Below are 22550 nucleotides of genomic sequence, written 5' to 3' on the forward strand. Positions count from 1 at the left end.
GGACACCCATGATTTTTTGGACTGCGAATTGGGTATCGGATGCAGGAGATAGGATGTCCGGGAGGCCAAGAACCAAAGGCAAGTGTGAATGGGACTTAATCTTTGCTCCCCATCGCTCCAAACCGCACGTCAAATGGTTGCCCAGTTATGGAGATCAGATTTCAGTCTTTCTCTCTCCTCCCTCTCTCTCATGCAAGGGGCAGTTCCTGCGTGTGAAGAAGAATGAAACCCGGTTTTGGTGAATGCTCGTTCGACGCGGTACCGGATTGCTTCCAAACCGAAGGTGGGCTGAAGATGGCAGTGTGGAGGCACGATGTTAATCAAACAGGGCCTGGTTTGCAGACCCGCAACAAGTTTCAAAACCCGAAATAATAAAAAATACACGGTAATGATATTTTTACAAAGAAAATGGCTCTTTTTCTGCATTTGATGGGATTAATAATGTTCTTATGGGCTAAAAATTGATGGACATGTTGTGTGCTGCTAGTTTTAGTCTTTCATAATAAAAAAATCAAAAAATATACACTTAAAGTGTGGGAAGTAAATGGAAAAAGCCTGAAAAGCATGGTTTTTAGAGAAAAAAAGGGGTTTTTGGGCTTAAATTCAAAAAATCATGAAACAAAACACCAATAAAATCTACATGTTTATTGTTTAAAGACTCAAGAGGTAGAGCTCTGAAATAATGCTAATTTTCTTCCATTTTTATTGATAAAAAATAAGGATAAATAAGAAAAATGAGAAAATTTTACTTTTTAAAAGGGAAAAAAATAGGGAATGAACGAGGAAAATTATGGAAAATTATGGATGTGTCTGTGAGTGTATAATGAAGATAAAGCATGAGGGTTTGCCTCAGTCTATCCCCATTTATATGGTTTTTGTGAGTATTTACTGCTTATTTCGTGTGAAATACACATGAAATCACCCCTTTACCTATGCAACGAGGCAAAACCTTAAACGATAGGGGAGGAGGGAAGTTTGAGTGCTGAAATATAATATAAAATCTGATATATTTGCTACATTATTCATATAGGGTGACGTTAAGTTAAATAAAGGGAAGTACAACACGAGTGTAAGATTCGGTGTCTTCTCTCGTCACAGCAATTACGCGGTAGTGTATGGAAACATGAAAATAATGGATTTGCACAATGCACGAGGCTATTTTTCAATTGTTTGAGCACTTAATCATATACACATTTGCATCAAGCATCATTAAATGGTATCAATTACAAGCTCCTAGATGCATAGCACTTGGTTTCTTTAGGACTTGACCCACGTAGAGAGAGTGAGCAACCCGGCTGTAGGTCTAGACGGTGGGTCCAACAGGATGGATAAGTGAGGATAAGTGCATTCCTGGAATGATAAATATATTGGCACTAAGAGGGGAGTTTGTTTCAAATGTGTCTATATGTAGAAGCACCACATTGAGGGGCCAGTCCCCAAGATGTAGGAGAGTTGCAGCAGGGCCACGACAATCAGCCGGTGGGAGGCCCTTGTGTGTGTGATATGTTGCATTTATTGCCGATATATGTATAATATCCCTCTAAGGAGACAAAAAAGGGAGCATTCATTGGATTACAGACTATAAACGCGTAGTGATTAGTGTTTAGGATAGTGTATCCCTCGATAGATGCTCCTGGCCTGTGAGGCCATATGGTGGGATTGTCTGTTGAGTGCATGAGGTTTGGCTAGTGCCTTAGCTAGTGCCGATCCATTTTAGGTCCCATCAATGGTGCATCTGTCTGTTGGGAGCCGCTAACAAGTGGTGCTTCTCGAATCTAGGGTTTCTAGGGACCAAATAGTTGGTTTATGTCCTCTACCAAGGACCGTCAAGCCGAAATACAAAAAGCGGAATGTGCTAAGAGGGCTAGATGGGTTGGAGATCGTAAATCGTTATTCTCCTCAAAGGAGCAGTCCGTTGCACATAAGTGGCAGTAGTTTCAGTAACCTAAGTGCTATGAGTAGCTCTTCGAGTGCAAGTGGAAGTCTTAGTACTTCCCTACTTCTAGTTAATCAACCCATAACAAGTGGGGGTGTAGTTTTACCTACACAAACTCCTGTTGTCAATCCGGTTGTAGCCATGGCACAACCTATCGCAATTCTAGCAGGGACACCGGATTTGCTAGCATTAGGAGCATCGTTGCCCATTTTCCATGGGTTAGCAGAAGAAGATGGAGAACTCCATATTAAGGAGTTTCAAACACTCCTGTTCAATTATCGAATCCAAGATGAAGGACACCTAATGATGTTCTTCAACATGACGTTAAAAGGAAGAGCAACAGTATGGTACCATGGTCTCGAAGCCGAAACCACAACTAGTAGTGCCCAATTCTTTACGGCTTTCCATAGAGAGTTTGCCCCTGAGAGAAGGGTGGACAATATTGGTTGTGTGTCTTGAATGTAACACAGCAAGAGCCAAATGAGAATGTCCATGCCTATGCCAAGAAATTAAAGCAAGTTCTTTGTAAACTAAATACTTATATCCCCATTCTAGCAGCTGCCCAGTTACAATATTTCCTACATGGATTGGATTTTAATATCCAGGTGCAGCTGATTAGTGTTGCTTTGGCCGACATTGACACTGCTATTACCCAAGCAGAAGGAGTAGAGTCTCGCTTGCAAGTGGCTTATGTAGCAAGGATAAATTGGAATGGTAATAACTTAGCCTTAACCACTGGGAGTCAAGGGGATCCCATGTCAAACGCGAATGGGAGAGGAGGGATCATGCCTAATTTGCCTAAGTTACCAGCTCCTCCTAGCATGACTATGCCCATGGCTAGTCAGGCGGCCTCACTAAATAGTGGGGGCCAAACAATGAATCCTAATGTTGTCCTAGTAGGTCAACGACCAATCCCTAATCAAGTGGTTAGGGCCATGGGACGACAAACTGACGATTGCGGCTATGAGTCAAGTGCCTCTAATGTCCTTGGTGAAGTTAAGGACATGATAAAGCACTACATCGATATGATCTCTGAACAATATCGAAAAATAGATGTGGATGTCAATTTCCTTAAGAAGCAACAGAGTTTGATAGGGAGTCGACGCCCTGAAGAGAGTGGCCCCTCAAGATTCAACTGTAAGTGGTGTGGTGGCCAACATTTCCCTAGGAATTGCCCAAATATCAAATGTGATATTTGTGGAAAATCTGGCCACTTAGCTGCTACCTATTGGAGTAAGATCAGTTCTCTCCACCAACAAGGAAGTAAACAACTTGGTCCAGTTAATCATCGCGCACAAGGGAATAATCTCCAGCAAGATGAGGGACCAAGACAAATACTGCAACAAGGAAAGGCTGTTGTAGAGGAGTTACCTCATGGCAGTGGAGTCAGCCTTATTGAGGCTATACGTGTCAATGATGCTGAAACTTCTAATCTACGAGCTGTAACAAGAGGGCAAAAGATTAAAGAGGGTGATAAAGAAATTGTAAGACCTGTTGAGGGAAACCCTAAGAAGGATGCTAGGGAAAAGCGAGTCTTGAATCCGGATATGGAAGGTGGATCTCTAAGGTCTGTTGACGGTAAAGTGGATCCCAAGAAGGATAGAGAGGTGCCAAGAAAGAATACAAAAGTCAAAAAAGAGGCACTAAAGCCGGCGGTCCAATGACCAAAGGAAAGAACGGTTTGGCGCAAGAAGAGAACTTTGGCTAACTACCATGATTTTGACTTAGCAAGTTCTCTTTGCGAAGTCAAACCAGATGTGAATCTCCTGCAATTGATTAAACTTTCTCCAGGAGTATGCAAGGAATTCAAGAAAATCCTACGTATCGAGTATATAGTAGAACCTTTGGGCATAGCTAGAGTGGGAGAAGATTGGTTTGATCATGCTGAAAAGCATTGCCCTAGGGTTCCAGTGTATGAGGATGGAATATTAGTGGAGCATGCTATCGTGGACACTGGATCCTCTGTCAATATCATAAGTTCATACTTGATGGAGTGGCTAGGTCTCAAAATTCAAAAAGACGGCTCGACACTTCTTAGGATGGCAGATGATAGTCTAAGAAAATCAGAAGGTTGAATCACTAAAGTCCACGTTATTGTTGCAAGCGTGGAATGCTATCTGGACTTTAGGGTGATAAGGTTTGCAGGACGTCCCAGCTATCAAGTTTTGCTAGGAAGGCCCTGGATTTTACGAATAGACTGTCAAGTCAATATACACGCTGGTCAAGTGATTCTAGGTCGAGGTGCCCATCATGTAATAGTGGATGCTTGCCCTGAGCCTTAGAGTGAGAGAGCTCTGTTATCCTCCACTAAACTAGAAATAGTAGATGATCCATCTAATAGTGAGACGTCATTGAGCGATGGATCTAAGGAAGGGTCCACTAGAGAGGATATTTATCAGATAACCTTAAATGAGTCGATAGAGCCTCATGATCGAATAAGAGACGCGGATATTATTGAGCTGGACCTTGGTATACCTAATGATTCGCGGCCAATCAAATTGGGCTCTATGCTTAGTTCAGAAGAGAGAAAGGACTATGTGTCCCTGATTCAAGAGTTCTGTGACATCTTTGCTTGGAGCTATGACGAACTTTGGGGTATTCCTCCCAGTCTAGCTGTGCATACTATTTGTGTAAAGAAAGGTACCCGCCATGTACGTCAGAAAGTAAGGCATATGCCTTTTGAATTAAGGGACAGGTTGCTTGAGGAACTATAGAAGTTGCGGAAAGCGGGTTTGATCTTCCCTGTTTAGTATACTGAATGGTGCCCACTAGTTGTGATCAAGAGGAAGAAGAACAATCAAATCTGGCTTTGCGTAGATTTTAGAGAGTTGAATAAGCAAACTGTTAAAGATTACTACCCATTGCCATTTATTGACCAAATTTTGGATCAACTAGTAGGTAGGAAAATCTATTTGTTTATGGACTGCTTTGCAGGGCATAACCAAATGGTGATTGCTGAGCAAGACAAGATAAAAACGATGTTTATTACTATCTTTGGTACCTTCGCGTACCATGTGATGGCATTTGGGTTATGTAATGCACCAGGTTCATGGCAGAGAACGGCCGACAAGATCTTTGGTGACATTTCCCATGAGCAATTGAAGGTACTCATTGACGATCTAGGGGCAGCCACCGTAAGGGATAGATAGTTAATTATCTTAAGGAAGTGTTTTGAGCATTGCAGACAATTCAGCATAGCTCTTAACCCACAAAAGTGCGTCTTTAGAGTTTCTTATGGGCTCTTATTAGGCCATGTGGTCAGTTCCGTAGGGTATTATCAGAGGTTTATCAATGCCTTGGCAAAAAGAACATTGCCACTGATGAACCTATTGTCCTTTAATTGTCAGTTTTCATGGAGTGATGCTTGTAAAGTGTCTTTTGACAATGTAAAGCAGGAGCTTGCCAAAGCACCTATTTCAAAAGCAACAAAAAGGGGTGAAATGTTCTATATATTTTCAGCAACAACTATGTATAGTATCAGCTACTATTTGGCCCAAATTTGGGAGGAAAAGTGGAACCATCTGATAGCTTTTGCTAGTCGAAAGTTGGGCATATTAGAAATTAACTACACCTATATGGAGAAGTTGTGCCTTGCGATGATATTTGCGACTAAGAAGTTCAGGCACTACATTCTTTATGAGAGGGTGGTTTTTTATATGAAGGCGGAATGGCTTCGATTGTTGTTGAATAAGTTACAGTCGCCTGATCGTTTAGCAAAGTGGTTAATCACTTTGCAGGAGTTCGATTATGAGATTAAGAGCAAGCCACCAAAGCTTCAGGGCATTGTCGAGTGTCTTGTGGATTTTGGAGAGCCAAAAGAGGTTGTGGCTGAAGGAAGTGACATTGAAACATTGTTTAAGATTGATACGGCATTTATTCCCTCTTGGTATGCTGCTATAACGCACTATCTTTCTACGGGAGAGACTGGAGCTACTCTATCAAAACCCGAGAAGAGGAAGATTAAACAACAGGCATTAAAATTTTCCTTGATCGTAGGGACATTATATCGGCAAGGTGTGGATGATATCTATCACAGATGTGTGATGCCTGATGAGGTTCCCTTTATTTTGGAAGAGGGCCATCACTCCGCTTGTGGAAGGCATTTTGTTGGGCGGTTGATGGCACAGAAGGCTTTACGAGTTGGTTATTGGTGGCTGTCCATCTTCCAGGATTTATTTGACTATGTTAAAAGATGTGATACATGTCAAAGACATGACAATCGAGAGAATAGGAAGCAACCACTTACGCCTATTATGGCTATTCTTCCATTTGAGAAGTGGGGCATCAATTTTGTGGGACCTATTACCCCGTCGTCTACTACTCAGAAAACATACACTATAGTAGCAACTGATTACTTTACAAAGTGGTCAGAAGCACAGGCGACGAGGCATGACAATGCAAAAGAGACTGCTAGTTTCCTACTTGAGCAGATACTTGAGAAAATCATTTGCCATTTTGGTCCCCCAAAGGAAATAATATCAGACCGTGGGACTCACTTTTTGAATAAGGTAATTAGAAGCCTGACTGAAGCATGGAGCATTAAGCATAACAAGATGACCCCCTATAATCTGCAAGCCAATGGACAGGTTGAAAGTACCAATAACCAGCTTGTGGGTATCCTATCCAAGATAGTCTTTGAAAAGAAACGAGACAGGGATACAAAATTATATGTGGCGGTTTGGGCATATAATACGACGTTTAAACAAGTCACTGGCCACACCCCATTCAAATTAGTTTATGACGAGGAGTGTGTCTTACCCTTAGAAATTGAGTTGCCAACCATAAGATTTGCAATCAATCATGGGTGATGAAGATGCCTTATTTGAGCAGTTTACGACTATAGCCCACTTGGACGAGCTCAAATTGCAGAGTTTGTTGCACCAGGAGGTAGCTAAACGTCGGATGAAGCGATTGCGTGATCTAAAGGCGAAGAAGTATACTTTTAAAAAAGGGCAATTAGTTTTGTATTACGATGCGCGTAGGGAGCTATTTCCAGGAAAGCTAGAACCTAGATGGGATGGCCCTTACAAGATAGTTTGGATAGGTAAAAATAAATCCACGATTTTATTAGCTGATCTACAAGGAGTGGAATTTAAGAATAAAGTTAATCTTAATAATATTAAACCTTATTATTTCTAAATATGCTAACACGCTAAATGCATTATAGGTCCATGTTGGGGCTTATTTCAGACCTGTAAAAGTGCTTAAATTGGTCAATGGAGCAGTTAATCCCTTATTTGGAGCACCCATATCTAGAGCAAAGATATCATCAGGGGAGGCTTATCTGGTGGAGCAAGGGATACAAAGTGGTTGAGCAAGAAGACGGTACCTTTGTATGGGAGATTAAAGTTTTCTGCCATCACTGTTTACAAATCTTGACAAGAATCCCTGTTGAGTTTAATGAAGAAGGTGGGATGGAGCCATCAATTCATCCTCTAAATATGTTGAATTTTGATTATCATAATTATGAATAGGGGATTTCTTGATGGCTGGCTGTGTAAACCCATTGTGGAGGTACACATTATACTTTGATGGAGCATCCAAGGGGCCTAATAGAAAAGGGAGTGTTGGAGTAGTTATCTGAGATCCTCGACGTAGAGTTACAATGAAATTAGCTGCTTATCTTAGGGTGGGATTCACTAACAACATGGTGGAGTATAAAGCCCTGGTTATGGGATTGAATATTGCCAAGAAAGGTGGCATTAGGCAGTTGTTAGTAAAAGGGGATTCCCAGCTGATCTTAAATCAACTTAATGGGACATATACAGTCCAGAATCCTCTCCTTCGTATGTATCATCGAATTACTCTAACCCTACTTCATAAATTTGAGAGCATATCTCTTCAGCTCATTCCACGTTATTGGAATCAATTTGCGGATTCATTAGCCAATTTTGCTTATGAGGAGGACCTCTTTTTCAACTGTGGTCCTAGTCTGGATGTTGTTGTTGATAATAAGACGGGACCTGGTCGCTCTTGGGGAATGTTATCAGACCACGCATTATATGGCAGGCGATGGTTGATATGGGTAATGAGAAGAGTAGCCGAGACCCATCTACCACTATTATCTTGGACCCATAGGTTGATTCGACGACATGTTATGCGTACGCCTCTTGTTGTATATGCAAGAGGTATGGGTCATAACTTGATGCATTTAGTTTAGGGTTGAGCGCCCTGTCTTTCCCCTTGGAGTGGAGCGTGTGTTTGTATATTTGCCTTCTTCCAAGGAGGGATCTATATGAGCAGGTTTGCTTGATTTCTTTAGGCCAAGAGGGCTAGTTGTTTTCAGGTTTTAATGATCTATTTCCTTAGGCCAAGAGGGCCAGCTGCTTTAAAGTTGGTAATGTCTTGTCTGCTTTCTTTAGGCCAAGAGGGCCAGCTGGTTTGCAGTGAAATGTGCTATTTCTTTAGGCCAAGAGGGCCATTCATCTATTTGGTGTAGGTACAGTTAATGCGTTTTTGTTGTAGTGATTGCATCATATAGGTTGACGAAGTCGCTGGAGGGAGCCTTTGCTGCGAAGGAACTTCTTGTGGCCATTCCAAGTGGTTTCATCCCCTTTTCGAGTCTTGCATATAAGGATTACTTTCTTTTGTTTGTTAGGGATCGACAATCGAGGCATGAAGTCCCAGGATTAGGCTCTGTATGTCTAGGGGAGGTCTGAGTAGTCATTGCCTCATGCAAGGCATTGTCAGGCATTGTAAGACTTGTTTTAGATGGGAATTCTAGTGACCCTGTTCTGCTGACCTGCTGGGCGGCCGTTCTAGGAGTTCCTATTAGTTGTGAGGTAGTTAGAGAAGCCTACTAAAATAATGATGGAAAGAAAAAAAACCCTAAATATCTAAAAGACAATGTATGAATATATGGAGGTGTGTAAAAAGGGGTTCTAACTCCTATAAAAATAGAAATGGAAAGAAAGAAAAATCATTGAGCTGTAGTTTATCGCCTTGCGAAGGCCTAGTAGATTCATGGGGATGAGACAAGACCCAGGGCCGATGCCTTGTCTTCCTAGGGGTGGCTTCTGGCTGGAAAAATAAGAATAAAAGAAGGTTGGAGCAAAAATAAAAGTGAGCGTTAGAAAATTATTAAGTGTCGCCTTGCGCGGGCTTGATAGGTTCTTGGGTACCAAGACAGGACCTAAGGCTGATGCCTTGCTCTCCTTGGGTCACTATGCTTAGCTCCCTTCTTTTTACACGCTTGAGTATGGAAAATAAGAGGCTAAAGACCCAATGTGCTAAAAGATAATATTTGTTGATCAGGCTATAGGAGTCCTCACCTAGTAGGAGCTCCTAGTCGCGTTGTCCTTAGTTAGGTAGGTAGTTCAGACCACCACTTAGGATGACCTCTTTGATGGTTCTTGTTAGCTTGGCTGTGTTGGAGTAGTTGGTTAGTGACTAGATTTTGACTTTTTGTCAAATTATACTAGGCCTACTCCTCGTGGATTTCATGCATTGGTTTTGACAAGGGGGTAGGGTGAGAGCTGTGATGTGTTTTGTTGTGTATCTATTTTGTATCAACTTGATGCTCTTTATGATTGTGTTTATATGCAGATTTTTTTGTGGGATACGGGCTGAGTTGCCCTATCCCGTGGTCACCAATGACAGATGATTTTTTATGTCGAGAAGTACTTCAAAATAGCCAAAAAAATGGAATTTCAAGGGAAAAATCGACTTCGTCGAAGGCAGCGATGGCAATCAGTACGATTTTAAGTGGCAATGCCCGGGAAATGCTTAAAAGACCCACTAGACGACATTTGATGAATTCTCATAATTATTTGGCATGTCAGACAGGACCTCGGAGATGCCCGATAGTGGAGGACTTCAAGACGGATGCCCAGGATTTTTCGGACTACGAATTGGGTATCGCACATGGGAGATAGGATGTGCGGGAGGCCAAGAACCAAAGGCAAGTGTGAATGGGACTTAATAAGTCCAAGAGTTATGACCTTTGGGGGCTCCCTTTGAGAGCCCAAAAAAAAAACAAATTTGAGGGGGGGAGGCACTGTTTTTTTCACGACGTGTAGGAAGAGGGTGCCATCTTGCCAATGATTGAGGGGGCTATAAGCAAACCCCCCCCCCCCCCAACCGATTGGATACATGATCTGCACTTAATCTTCGCTCCCCATCGCTCCAGACCATGCATTAAATGGCTGCCTGGTTGTGGAGATCAGATTTCAGTCTTTCTCTCTCCTCCCTCTCTCTCCTGCGGCAAGGGGCAGTTCCTGCATGTGAAGAAGAATGAAGCTCGGTTGGTGAATGCTCATTCGGCGCGGTACCAGATTGCTTCCAAACCGAAGGTGGGCTGAAGATGGCAGTGTGGAGGTGGGCTGAGCATCAAATGGGGCCTAGTTTGCAAACCCGCAACAAGTTTCAAAACCCAAAATAATAAAAAATTCACGGTAATGGTATTTTTACAAAGAAAATGACTCTTTTTCTGCATTTGATGGGGTTAATAATGTTCTTATGGGCTGAAAATTGATGGACATGTTGTTTGTTGCTGGTTTTAGTCTTTCATAATAAAAAAACTCAGAAAATATACACTTAAAGTGCGGAAAATAAATGGAAAAAACCCGAAAAGCATGGTTTTTAGAGAAAAAATGGGATTTTTGGGCTTAAAATCGGAAAAGCATGAAAAAAAACACCTATAAAATCTACATGCTTGTTGTTTAAAGACTCAAGAGCTAGAGCTCTGAAATAATACTAATTTTCTTTCATTTTTATTAATAATAAATAAGAAAAATGAGGAAAAATGCTTTTTAAAAGGGGGAAAAATAGGAAACGAACGAGGAAAATTATGGATGTATTTGTGAGTGTATAATGAGGATAAATCATGAGGGTTTGCCTCAAGTTATCCCCATTTATATGTTTTTGTGAGTATTTACTGCTTATTTCATGCGAAATACACATGAAATCACCCCTTTACCTATGCAGCAAGGCAAAACATTAAACGGTAGGGGAGGAGGGAAGTTTGAGTGCTGAAATATAATATAAAATCTGATGTATTTGTTGCATTATCCATATAGGATGACGTTAAGTCAAATAAAGGGAAGTACAGCACGAGTGTAAGGCTCGGTTGGTGTCTTCTCTCATCGCAGCAATTACGCACTAGTGTATGGAAACATGAAAAGAATGGATTTGCACAATGCACGAGGCTATTTTTCAATTGTTTGAGCACTTAATCATATACACATTTGCATCAAGCATCATTAAATGGTATCAATTATAAGCTCCTGGATGCATAGCACTTGGTTTCTTTAGGACTTGACCCATGTAAAGAGAGTGAGCAACCCAGCTATAGGTCTAGACAGTGGGTCCAAGGGAATGGATAAGTGAGGATAAGTGCATTCTTGGAACGATAAATATATTGGAAAGAAGAGGGGAGTTTGTTTCGAATGTGTCTATATATGGAAGCAACACATCGAGGGGCCAATCCCCAAGATGTAGGAGAGCTGCAGTAGGGCCATGACAATCAGCCCCGCCGATGGGGTGCCTTTGTGTCTGTGATATGTGGCATTTATTGCCGATATATGTATAATCTCCCTCTGAGGAGATGGAAAAGGGAATATTCGTTGGATTACGGACTATAAATGCGCAGTGATTAGTGTTTAGGGTAGTGTATCCTCGACAGACGCTCCTGGCCCGCGAGATCGTGTGGTGGGGTTGTCTGTTGAGTGCATGAGGTCCGGCTAGTGCCTTAGCCAATGCCGGACCATTTTAGGTCCCATCATCTTTGCTCTGAGCATCCGATTATATGGAATTGAATGTTTGATTTTGGGAATCGGACACTGGAAAGAGTGTTCGATTTTGTTGTCTGAAACATGCGTCGAGTACGATTTGTTAAAAATCTCCACTCTTAAGCTACTACCACCTACAACACCTTCCATAATTTAAGCAAAGATGTAGGCCAAGGGTCTCATGTACATGAATGTCGCAGAAAACTTTGACACTCTCCGATCGATTCGATATGGACTCGTGGCTTGCAAGCTCTCTCTCTCTCTCTCACTTTCTCTCACAAAGTCAAGACTGCAAATGAGGCTTTCCCTTGCCTCCTAGAACCTTAAACCATTGTTGAGCACAATCTTAGCCTTCCCAATCACTCCCCCTGTGACTCTCACACATATGAGGTACTTCCTTTTTCCCATTTTTTCCTCGTTTGTGCCCTGTTTAGCCCTGTTTTATAATAGCGAGCCCTAAGCTTCCCACTCTGATTTCTCCATCCTATCCTACTCTAAATGCAACAAAAATCAAAAGCAAAGTACTAAAATGATTTCTCCTACTCAACTAATCATCAGAAACCAAAAATACTTGTAGCACGGATTAAAAAACCAAAACCTCCTATCTATCTCAAGCTTCAATTCAGGGATGGAACCCTTACTTCGATGCTCGATTTGAAGTGCGCAAGCGCTCAAGCTTGAATCTGTTGGTCCTGGCAATGGAATCAAAATGTAGAGGCACAACCACCAAGACCCACTGACTGCTTATTGTTCAAGCATTTCAAGCAAGCACTAATGGCCACCTCTCACATAGTCGATGTGCTATCCCTCTCTATGAGTATAGTGAGCTTACCTTGATGCTCGATTGAGTTTCCTCCTCTCTCAAGCACTCCAATAGCTCCGCGATTCGTGATGCAAGCTCAAGCATCCTCAAACCTTTTCCTCCAAGTTCCATCCTCCATAGCCACGCGCGAGATAAGAGAAGAGAAGAGAAGAGAAGAGGAAGTGAAGAGATGGTGGAGGGCTTCACCTCCAAGATCCCTAACTCACTCACACTCCCTCCCTCAAACACTCACAAGAAAGCAAGCAAGAGAAGAGAACAAGAGAAGAAAAAGAGTCCACTTTTCCACACACCAAAAGAATGAGCTCTCATTCTCTTTTTGAACTTTATATACATGTCCTAAAATCACATGGGCACCCATCTCCTTTTTTACATAATCGGCCATTGTGGCAAGGTCCTTTTTCCCATTCCCTTCTACTTGGCCTTGTTCTTTAGTTTATACATATCTACCCTTTTACAATTTTCATAGGAGGGAGCCTGTTGCTCTTTTATAAAACTTTTGGGGTGCCTTTAGCTTGATTTTAGAGTCCATCTTGGCACCCTTGCTTGTTCTCTGTCTTGCTTCTTCCATTGCCTCTGTATTTCACTTCTTTTCTTCCATCTCAACTTGGGGTTAATAGCAACATTAGCAACATCGCTCCTGGCAGGGTTAGGAGTTAGTCAAGGCTCTAAGAGCCAATTGAAAATTCCCGTATTAGTGAAGCAGCTAGACAAATACCAGCCGATCGATGACTCATACATCTTCATAGAGAAGTTCAAGTAGGTCTGTGAGACCAATGGCCTCACTGATCTCACTCAATGCTCACAAGCTTTCAGTTTGTGCTTAGGCGATAAGGGCAGGCCCTGGTACATGAGTCTAGATGCTACTTGAGCGAGCCAATTTCAATGGCCTGAAAAATCTCTTCATTAAGAGATTTTCCAAACCGGGATACTCTGACAATCTGCTGGTGTGACTCATGAATGTCAAGCAGAGAGATAAAGAGGACATTAGAGATTACGTAACCCATGTGAGGAGCCTTTTCACAAGAATCCTTATGGGTGAGAGAACAACCGAAAGAGGGATGTCCCCCACAGTATTCAATCATTAATAGAATACAAAGTGAAGAGCTCTACAAAGCCTTGACAGGCAACTCGAGCTTGCAGTGAGACATGCTGAAAAGGGTCTTAGAAGAAGCTATTAGAGTGGATGACTAGCTCAAGGAGAGAAGCTTTAGGAGCTTGAATCGAGAAGAGTCCAACGCTAGAATTCCGAGAGAGCTTCAACGCGGAGCGAGAGATCAAGCCCAAGTGCTCAGGATAAAGGAAAGGGCACTGATTCAATAGCCAAATTGAAGGAGATGATGAGACGACCAACACACCCACATGTCCAATGTGTGTATTGTGGAAAAAACCACTTGCTAGTTGAGTGTCAGGACCCTAGGTCATGACCTTGTGCTAATTGTGATAGGCTCAGCCATGACGCCATGCATTCTCGATTACCTCGGAGACTCCCATACTTGCAACCTTACAGTCAACCCTACCTTCTTGCAAATAGGCCCTTGAACTTCTTTGAAAGGGGAGCCCCTATTGGCCCTCCTAGCACCTAATGACACTAAGCCAGCCATCCCTAGGATGGAGATAAACCCTACATGTATTCCTAGACCACCTAGACTCTACATAACCTATCCATCGAGTGACACTCTAGTCTACTATGTGGAGGAGCGGAATGGCAAAGAGCCTTATGCACACCCTTATGTATCGTATGACGAAGAAGGCAATGCAGTCCTTATGGACTATCAACTAGTATCAGTGATGGTGTTACATAGAGGGAGAGGCGGAGGCCTAGGAGAACAAACCCAAGAGAAAATCGTGTATTGGACTTGCGGTCACCCATGACATGTTTCTTCACACTGCCCCAAGAGGGAGCAAGAAAATAGAGACAAGGCTGACCTAAGATGCACTGAGTGTGGATCACTCATATCTTTGTCGATTTCCCTAGATGGAAGTCATCCTCTAGTTTGGCAAATGAGCCATCGGTCCCATTGGGGTTTTTTGGTATCAAGACACTTGATGGGGAGGCCACATCTATCACATTACATGTTATGACCCGTGCAGAGAGAAAGTAGGCCGGCATATCATTTTAGGGCCTGGCAATCTTGACATAACCTCAATCGAAAAGAAGAGTCGAAGACGGAGGAAGAAGAGACCAGACACTAAGGTCACGCTCAAAACCAAAAGTGCCACGACACTGCCGTTGAAAAGAAAGTGGTTGACACAAAGATAGAAATGACAGTTCTAAAGACGGTTGAAAAGGGAAGTGCTAATGTTGGAGAGTACCCCAACCCGAAGTGCCAACTTGAAGCCATCGAGAAAGTGAAGGAGTGGGTGAAAGAAGCCCAAGAGCACCTAAAAGATGCTGATCCCATACTAGAAGATGAGATCAATGATCTCTCAAGCATAACCACACCAGTCTTACTTGCTTAGGCAACATCCAACGCTATGGCAAGAGTTGAAACAGTGGGTCGAAGAATCAAATGAGCAAGCTTCCCTGCAGACTTGCATGAGATTCCCTCTTCTAGCAAACATGAAGAGCTTGATTATGATTTGGAAGTTAGCTCAGATAGTGATCCTGATATACCTCGACCTTCCAAGACTAGATGCACCAAGGGGAACCTACCCATCCAACTAAGGCACCGACAGTTAAGGGAGAAACAATAGAAGCTGCTGCCTAAGGATATGCAGGTAGAAGAGCATCGAAAATCATAAGACCTACTAAAGCAATTCATAAAATTCAAAAAATGAGATAGGGTAGTGATCTTGCTGGGAGCTAAACGACAGGGGCAAGCAAGCAAACCAATCAAATGACCCACCACAATCAAGGAGGTCAATTTAGCCAAGGAACGAGAGACACCCCAACTTGTCTTTATAGACGATGACTTGACTAAGGAAGAGGAAGAAAGTCTCATTTCTCTCTTATGAGAGTAAATAGACGTCTTTGCTTGGTCCCTAGAAGAGCTCAAAGCGATAGACCCGATCGTAGTGACTCACAATATACCCATTACACCTGATGCAACATCGGTCAAGTAGCAGCCGTATCCCATGAATCCAAAGCACACCCACACTGTCAAGAAAGAAATTGACAAGCTAATGAGAGCATGATTTATCTACAAAATTGAGCACACGGGCTGGGTTTCACCCAAAGTCATCGTATTGAAGAAGAATGGAAAGATTAGAGTGTGCGTCAATTACAAGAAGGTAAATACTACTATGAAGAGAGATAACTATCCATTTCCATACACCGAGCACATGCTTGAGAGAGTGGCTGGAAAAGAGGTCTACAGTTTTTTGGATGGTTTCTTTGGATACAATCGGATGCAAGTGCATCCTAATGATAGGCATAACACTGCATTCGCCACTCAGCAGGGCATCTTTGTCTACATAGTCATGCCTTTTGGGTTGACTAACATGCCAGCTACCTTCCAATGACTTATGTCCACTATATTCAAAGATATGCTTAGGAAGGAGTTAGAGGTCTTTGTAGATGGCTTGTGTGTTAACTCTACTTAGAGAGAACACATAGACAAACTCCGAGCGGTCTTTGAACGGTATTGACTATATCATCTCTTGTTGAACCCCTTGAAGTACTAGTTTTGAGTAAAGCACAAATGCATCATAGGGCACGTAGCGTCGAAGAATGGCATTGCCATGGACTTCTTGAAGGTCAAGGTCATTGTTGATCTTCCACCCCCAACTGATTACAAGGCCGTTCAGTGATTTGTAGGCCATATAGGGTATTATTGGCGGTTTGTGTTAAACTATGCATTGATTTCTAGACCTCTATACAAGCTATTGATCATATTCGAATTGACTGAGAAATGCCAACGCGCATATAAGGAACTGAAAAAGGATCTGACCACCACTACACCAATTCTACGAGCCCTAGATTGGACACTCACGTTCCATGTGCACATTGATGCTTCAAAATTCACCCTAGGAGCTGTGTTGTACCAGCCTGGTGAACACAACCTAGATTACCCAGTGAGCTTTGCTAGCAAATAATTCACTGAGACTGAAATGAATTACTCAACAACGGAGAGAGAGGGTTTGGCCATGGTATTTGTTGTAAAGAAATTTTGGCATTATCATTTAGCTACACCTGTTACCTTCTTTGTTGACCATCAAGTCTTGTTATATCTTGTTAATAAACCTTGTGCTATAGGATGCATCGCTCAGTGGCTACTTTTGCTTTTAGAATTTGACTTCTCCATGGTGGTATGTAAATGAAAGTAGCACTACGTGGCTGACCATATGTCTTGCATCCCCATAAGAGAAGCTATGCCATATTGGGAAGATGACATAGTCCAAGTGCTTGATCACAAACTACCTAAATGACCAATAAAAAAGGCCCGACTTAGGTGACTCATCTTGAAGATCCAACCCTAGCAGTTATTGATAGCAAGCCAACTCTAAAGGTTGGGGCAAGACAAGTTGCTACACAAATGCACATGTGAGCATGAAATGCATGACATTCTCACATAGACACACGACGGAATTCTAGGAGGACACTTCAGTGGAGACACAACAGCTTGCAAGGTGTTGTAGTCCCAATTGTGGTGGCCCACTCTTTTTCGAGATGCAGCACAATTTGTAAAGCACTGTGATGAGTGCCAACGGACTAAGGTCCCTATTTGTAAGAATCACATGGAGCTAGCCCCAATCATTGCACGAAAACCCTTCGAAAAATGGAGGATTGACTTAATCAGACTCATTAGTCTTGTGGCATAGTATTCATAAGCTAAGTACATCAGTGTCGCCACCATTAATTATCTAGAAAAATGAGCAAAAGAATGATCTACAAGAAAAAATGATGCTTGGACCACTGCCAAGTTCTTATGGAAGCAAGTGATCTCATGATTCGGCTGCCCCATCAAACTTGTTAGTGACCAAGGCACACACTTCATCAAAGAAGTGATAGCTCATCTCCTATCCATCTTCCTAATCATCCATTAGAAATCTTCATCTTATTACCCTTAGGAAAATGGCCAAGCTGAATCCACAATTAAAATCTCGGTGAATGTCCTCACCAAGGTACTCTCTGCTTCATGCAATGATTGGGATAACAAGTTGATGGCGGCCTTGTGGGCCTACTACACAGCTTATAAAATGGCTATGGATCAGAATCCCTTTAGATTGACCTATGGAACTAAGGCAATTGTATCCTTAGAGTTCTTCATTCCTAGCCTAAGGATAGCCCTTCAAGAGAGATGGGATGAGAAGGAGGCATCGACAAAACGCCTAGTTGAGCTCAAATGCTTATTGGAAACTCGACTTCTAGCCACCCATGTGCTAATATGTGAGAAGGCAAGATGCAAAAGTTGGCTTGACAAGCATGTCAAGTAGCAAGACTTTGAATAGGGTGACTTAGTACTACTATTCTCAGTCAATGGACATAAACATAAAATTAATTTAGGGGGTTATGACCTTTTAGAGTTCAGACCATTAGCCAAACTAGCAACATAGAACTAGAAACCTTGGCAAGTGAGGGCATAGGCTTCTTTAATGCAGTCGCATGAAGAAGTACTACCCTCCCACACACCCACTGCATGAGCCTCCAATGCTAAAGTCACGTGTCAATGTATGAGTAGCCACTATCAGTAAGATGGACGATGAGGATGAGGAAGCTATAGAACTGGCTTATCTAAACATAACGGTCACTGCCAAGCAACATGCACCTTCAATGCATTGATCGATGATGAGGGAGCTGACTTTAATGTCTGAACTCATGATCATTGGACCCAAATTGGCAAACAGGAGTTACAACCCACTAGTGTTAAACTCAACCTATATGGGGGCCGATCATATACACTCTTGGGAAAGTGCAATGCTATAGTTTCTATCGAGTCTCAAAGCATATTGATGATCTTCTATGTATTGCCCAACACTAAAGATGCAGACATGGAGTCGATGTTAGAACAAACCTTTAGGAAGCAAGCTCATTGTAATGTCGACTATGAGTTGTGGCATATCCACCTAGCCATGGGCAATGTCCGCATAGTTATAGCTTTCAGTAAGGGTTGTGTGACTCCTTCCAAGTCCACAAAGCCACCAGTAGAGAAACCTGGCACCAAGTCTAAGGAGGGGGGTAGTGCTTCATCACAACACACACTAAGCCTCAATACCAGCAAATCGTTGAATTCAAAGCTAAGGCCCATGAGCCAAAGCTTCAATGGATGCCTAAACTGCAAGGACCGCCACCTAGGAGCAGACACCCACAACCTCGCAAGGCTAAGAACCCCACCTCACACCCTAGGAGGCCAAGACATAACTATAGACATCAATGTATGATCAAGCCATGATGGGTCCCCAAGACCCTATTGAAAGTGCAAGGCTATTACGAGGGTAATGCATGGATATGGATTCCTAAGGCCAAAATGACCAAAGGCACTAATCAAATGCTACCCTCTAGCTTGACCACACAAGGCCACATGACACATCCAAGGCCAAACATCCAAGGCCAAGGCCGCAAAAACCTCTAGATTCAAAGCCTTCAAAATTCACAAACACACAAACTAGTGAAGAGATTGAGCGAGTCTATCAACCCCAACCACAATCTATTACTCACGCACATGCCATGACTAGTCATATAGCTCATGAAACGTCACTCAAATATTGCAGTGCATTGTCAGCAGAGCCATAGCCAGTCTACTATATAAAAATCCCAATCACAAGCTCAGGAACAACCAAAGCGACCACCATAAACTGTTGAACTCTCTAGTTCTATTAAGCCCTAACCCCCACTAGCCTTAGACCCTCTTATGAGCGACGATCTATTTTGATTGTGGCCCTAGACTTAGTAGAGAACACAATGGATGACTTGGTTGCCTGTCTTAACCGCTTAGATGCCACCTTCATGTCACTTGCTAAAAACTATGAGTGCTTAGACTTGGGACTCTTGGACAAGCCTATAGCGGATGGAAGTATAAACACTCCCTTGTTCTTGGATGAGAGCCTATAGCTAACAGAAGTATAGACACTCCCTTGTTCTTGGGAAGAATCAGAATTTGTGTTTATCAAGGCTTCTGAGGCAATTGAGGAGATGATTGCTACCAACGTTTCTCGTGAACAAGCATAGAAACAATACCTCATCACCTCATATGACGAGCGCACAGCTTATGCCAATGACCAAGAGATAGAAGACTTGAAAAAAGTTGCTGATAGCGACTTTGCTTTCTTGAGAAAATGGTACACTCTTCACCTTCAATGGGAGCTTGAAGGATGTCAGATCATGACAAATGTAGAGCAAGGACATGCAATCAAGAGGATGACCCCCAACTTATGTTGCTCCAACCTCTTATAGGGTATTGATGACCATTCGTGAGACCAACCCATGGAAGAACACATTCAGACACCCCTACTTAGATCACATTCTCACCGAGGAGGAATAGCACATTGCTAGTTGTGTAGACTTTGGTGACTTCTTGCTCAATGTTCTTACTTACATCACCCATGTAGGCATTCGACCTTTCGACATGGACTGATACACTCATATGGAATATAATCCAAACTTCTATGCTTGGCTCATGCAAAAGTAAAACACTATGCCCATGCGCTAATGAACACCCTCTACCCTCTAACCTTCAATCTTGGGAAGGATTCTTCTCAATTCTAAGGAGGAGTGGGTAAGGAGGTAAGGTGAATCAAAATGAAATCAAGCACATAAGGAAACAAGAAAAGGAAAAACATACCTTAAAAGCATCAATCCACACCTAAGAATAGAAAAGGAAGGAAAAAATTAACTCATGATTGAGGAAAATGTAACAAAATTTTGAAATAAAGCTTGAAGGGAAAGTCTATTTCTGTATAAAAGACATTTCAATCCAGCAAGCATGAAGCCTTTTCTTTTAGCAAGTAACTGTTTTGGAAAACACTAATGGTGAAACATGGTTCATGATAGGAGCTAGCAAGACCGAGCCCATCGCCTTCCCTTCACGCAAGAGGAAAGAGCAAAGTATGGCCTTTCCCTTGAAAACCAGGCCTACAAATAACTCAAATTCAGGAGCATTCACAACATTGAAGAGGTGGTGGCTGCCAAGAGAGTTGTAAAATAGTGCAACCTCGCCAAGTACATCAAAAATCTCGAACACGGACGACCATACTAAGTGTGTGTAATTCTTAAGGACATATGACCTTGACAAGGAGTGTGGGATAATAACTGTGGGGAGGGGAGAAGGAGCCAAGCAAGTGCAGATTTCACTCAATAAGGCCTTGGTAGAGAAGGCATTGGGATTAGAATCAAAGGTGGAAAAGAGAAAGAAGAGAGATGTTTATGCCATGCTGAAGATGAAAAAAGAGAACGTCTTGACAAACGATGGCATAAGCATTAAAGACATCCTCGACTTAGAAGTCAGAATGTAGGCTAAGGTGATCCACTCCCTCTTCTCCAGCCAAAGATACAACTCACTTATGCATAGGATCAACGTGCCTGTGCTGGAGAGCATGGCGGCACTACGTGCAGAAAACCATTGATGGCATATTGCCAAGCTGGTGGAGAGTCCCCAGTGTCAAAAGGAGCTGAGAGAAAGAAGCCTTCAGCCAAAGCCTCGTTCATTGGGTATGGAGGAATCTTGATAGCTCTTATCTAGGAAGTGATAAAGGAGGCATAGGATGGAGAGAAAGGAGTGGATGAAACACTTGACAAGTCACCTCCCCATCATGACAAAGAACAATCAAGTGAGAGGACAATTAGTGAAGAGGAGGGAGAACAAGAAGCTCAGTACAGTAGAAGGAAATCAAATAAGTCTAAGAAAAAGATGGCACAGGAAAATTAGGAGGAAGAAAAGAAGAAAAATGAGAAAGTGGATTTGCAGAAAGCCAAGAAAGAGTTAAAGAAAGAGGCAGAGGAAAGGAAGAAGAAAGAGAGAGAAAAGTTTGAGAGGCTAGAGATAGAGTCAAAAAGAGCCAAAGAAGAGAGGAAGAGAAAAGTCACTGAAAAGGAGGAGGAGTTGAGGAAGAAGGAAGAGGAAGACATCAAGTTGGCCAAACGCGGTCAATAGAGCAACAAGGTGAACAAGATGAGATGGAAACTTTGAGCGCGAGGAGAGATAAGGGCCCAGGTTCAAGCACACGTGCCTAAAGACATGCCAATCACAGTGCAAGAGGGCAAGGGCAAAGCCCCCATCGACCCCATTCCACCTCTCATGGTACCTACCCCCACAATAGCAATGCCTACTCAGGGCACCCCGACCATGGTAGGTACCAATAATCTTATGGCATGGGTGCAATACTTTGTTAACAAGGAACTAGCTCAAGCAAAGAGTGTGGAAACCCCAACCATCTTGAAAAAGAGATTGGCAGTAGATGCTGAGCCAAGGAAGGCAGCAAAAGGTGGGAACTTCCACAATTCCCATCCACACAATTGTGATGCCACCCGCTAACTACGACGAGTATGCCGCAGAGCTACTCTATCAGTTGGAGAAAGCCAAGAGGAAAAGAGAATATCAGTAGCTGATCTGGAAGCCGAACTGGCTAGTAGGTGGCCGTGTATCAAAAGGACATTAGCAAGATAAAAGCAAAGCTAAATACCAAGGAAGAAAAGGAGGAAACTTGTAGAAAACAGCTCGAAGATGAGAACCAAGAGCTAGTTGGACTACAACATGAATATAAACTCTTAATAATGCAGCATGAGGACTTGGAAGCTGAATTGAAGAGAGTCCAACTACTGGGCATGGATGAGCTTGCTGCAAGAGAAGCAGAAAGAGAGCAAGAAGAGGAAGAGCATCACCGAGAGGTTGAAGACATGCCATAAGGATGATGCTAGAGATAGATGAGCAAGAGAGGTTGGAGAGAGAGATCGAGCACCTGGAAAAGGAGGAGGGGATAACTTAGAACTGGAAAGAATAGGAATCGACAATAATAGCCTTAACACAAAGGCAAGGGGAGAGCTTTGAGGAGATGATGAAGAGAGTAGGAGAGTGGGCAACCTGCAATGACAGGAGGGTGAAAACCTTGGCGCGCCAAAAGCAAAGCAGAGGCCGCCCAAGTGGGCTTTGGAACTCAACAACAACGTGCCTTCCTGAATACCTTACTG

This window comes from Lygodium microphyllum, chromosome 3 (assembly GCF_053477565.2).
Source record: "Lygodium microphyllum isolate KBCC chromosome 3, Lygodium_microphyllum_v1.1.10, whole genome shotgun sequence".
In the NCBI taxonomy this organism is placed as follows: Eukaryota; Viridiplantae; Streptophyta; class Polypodiopsida; order Schizaeales; family Lygodiaceae; genus Lygodium; species Lygodium microphyllum.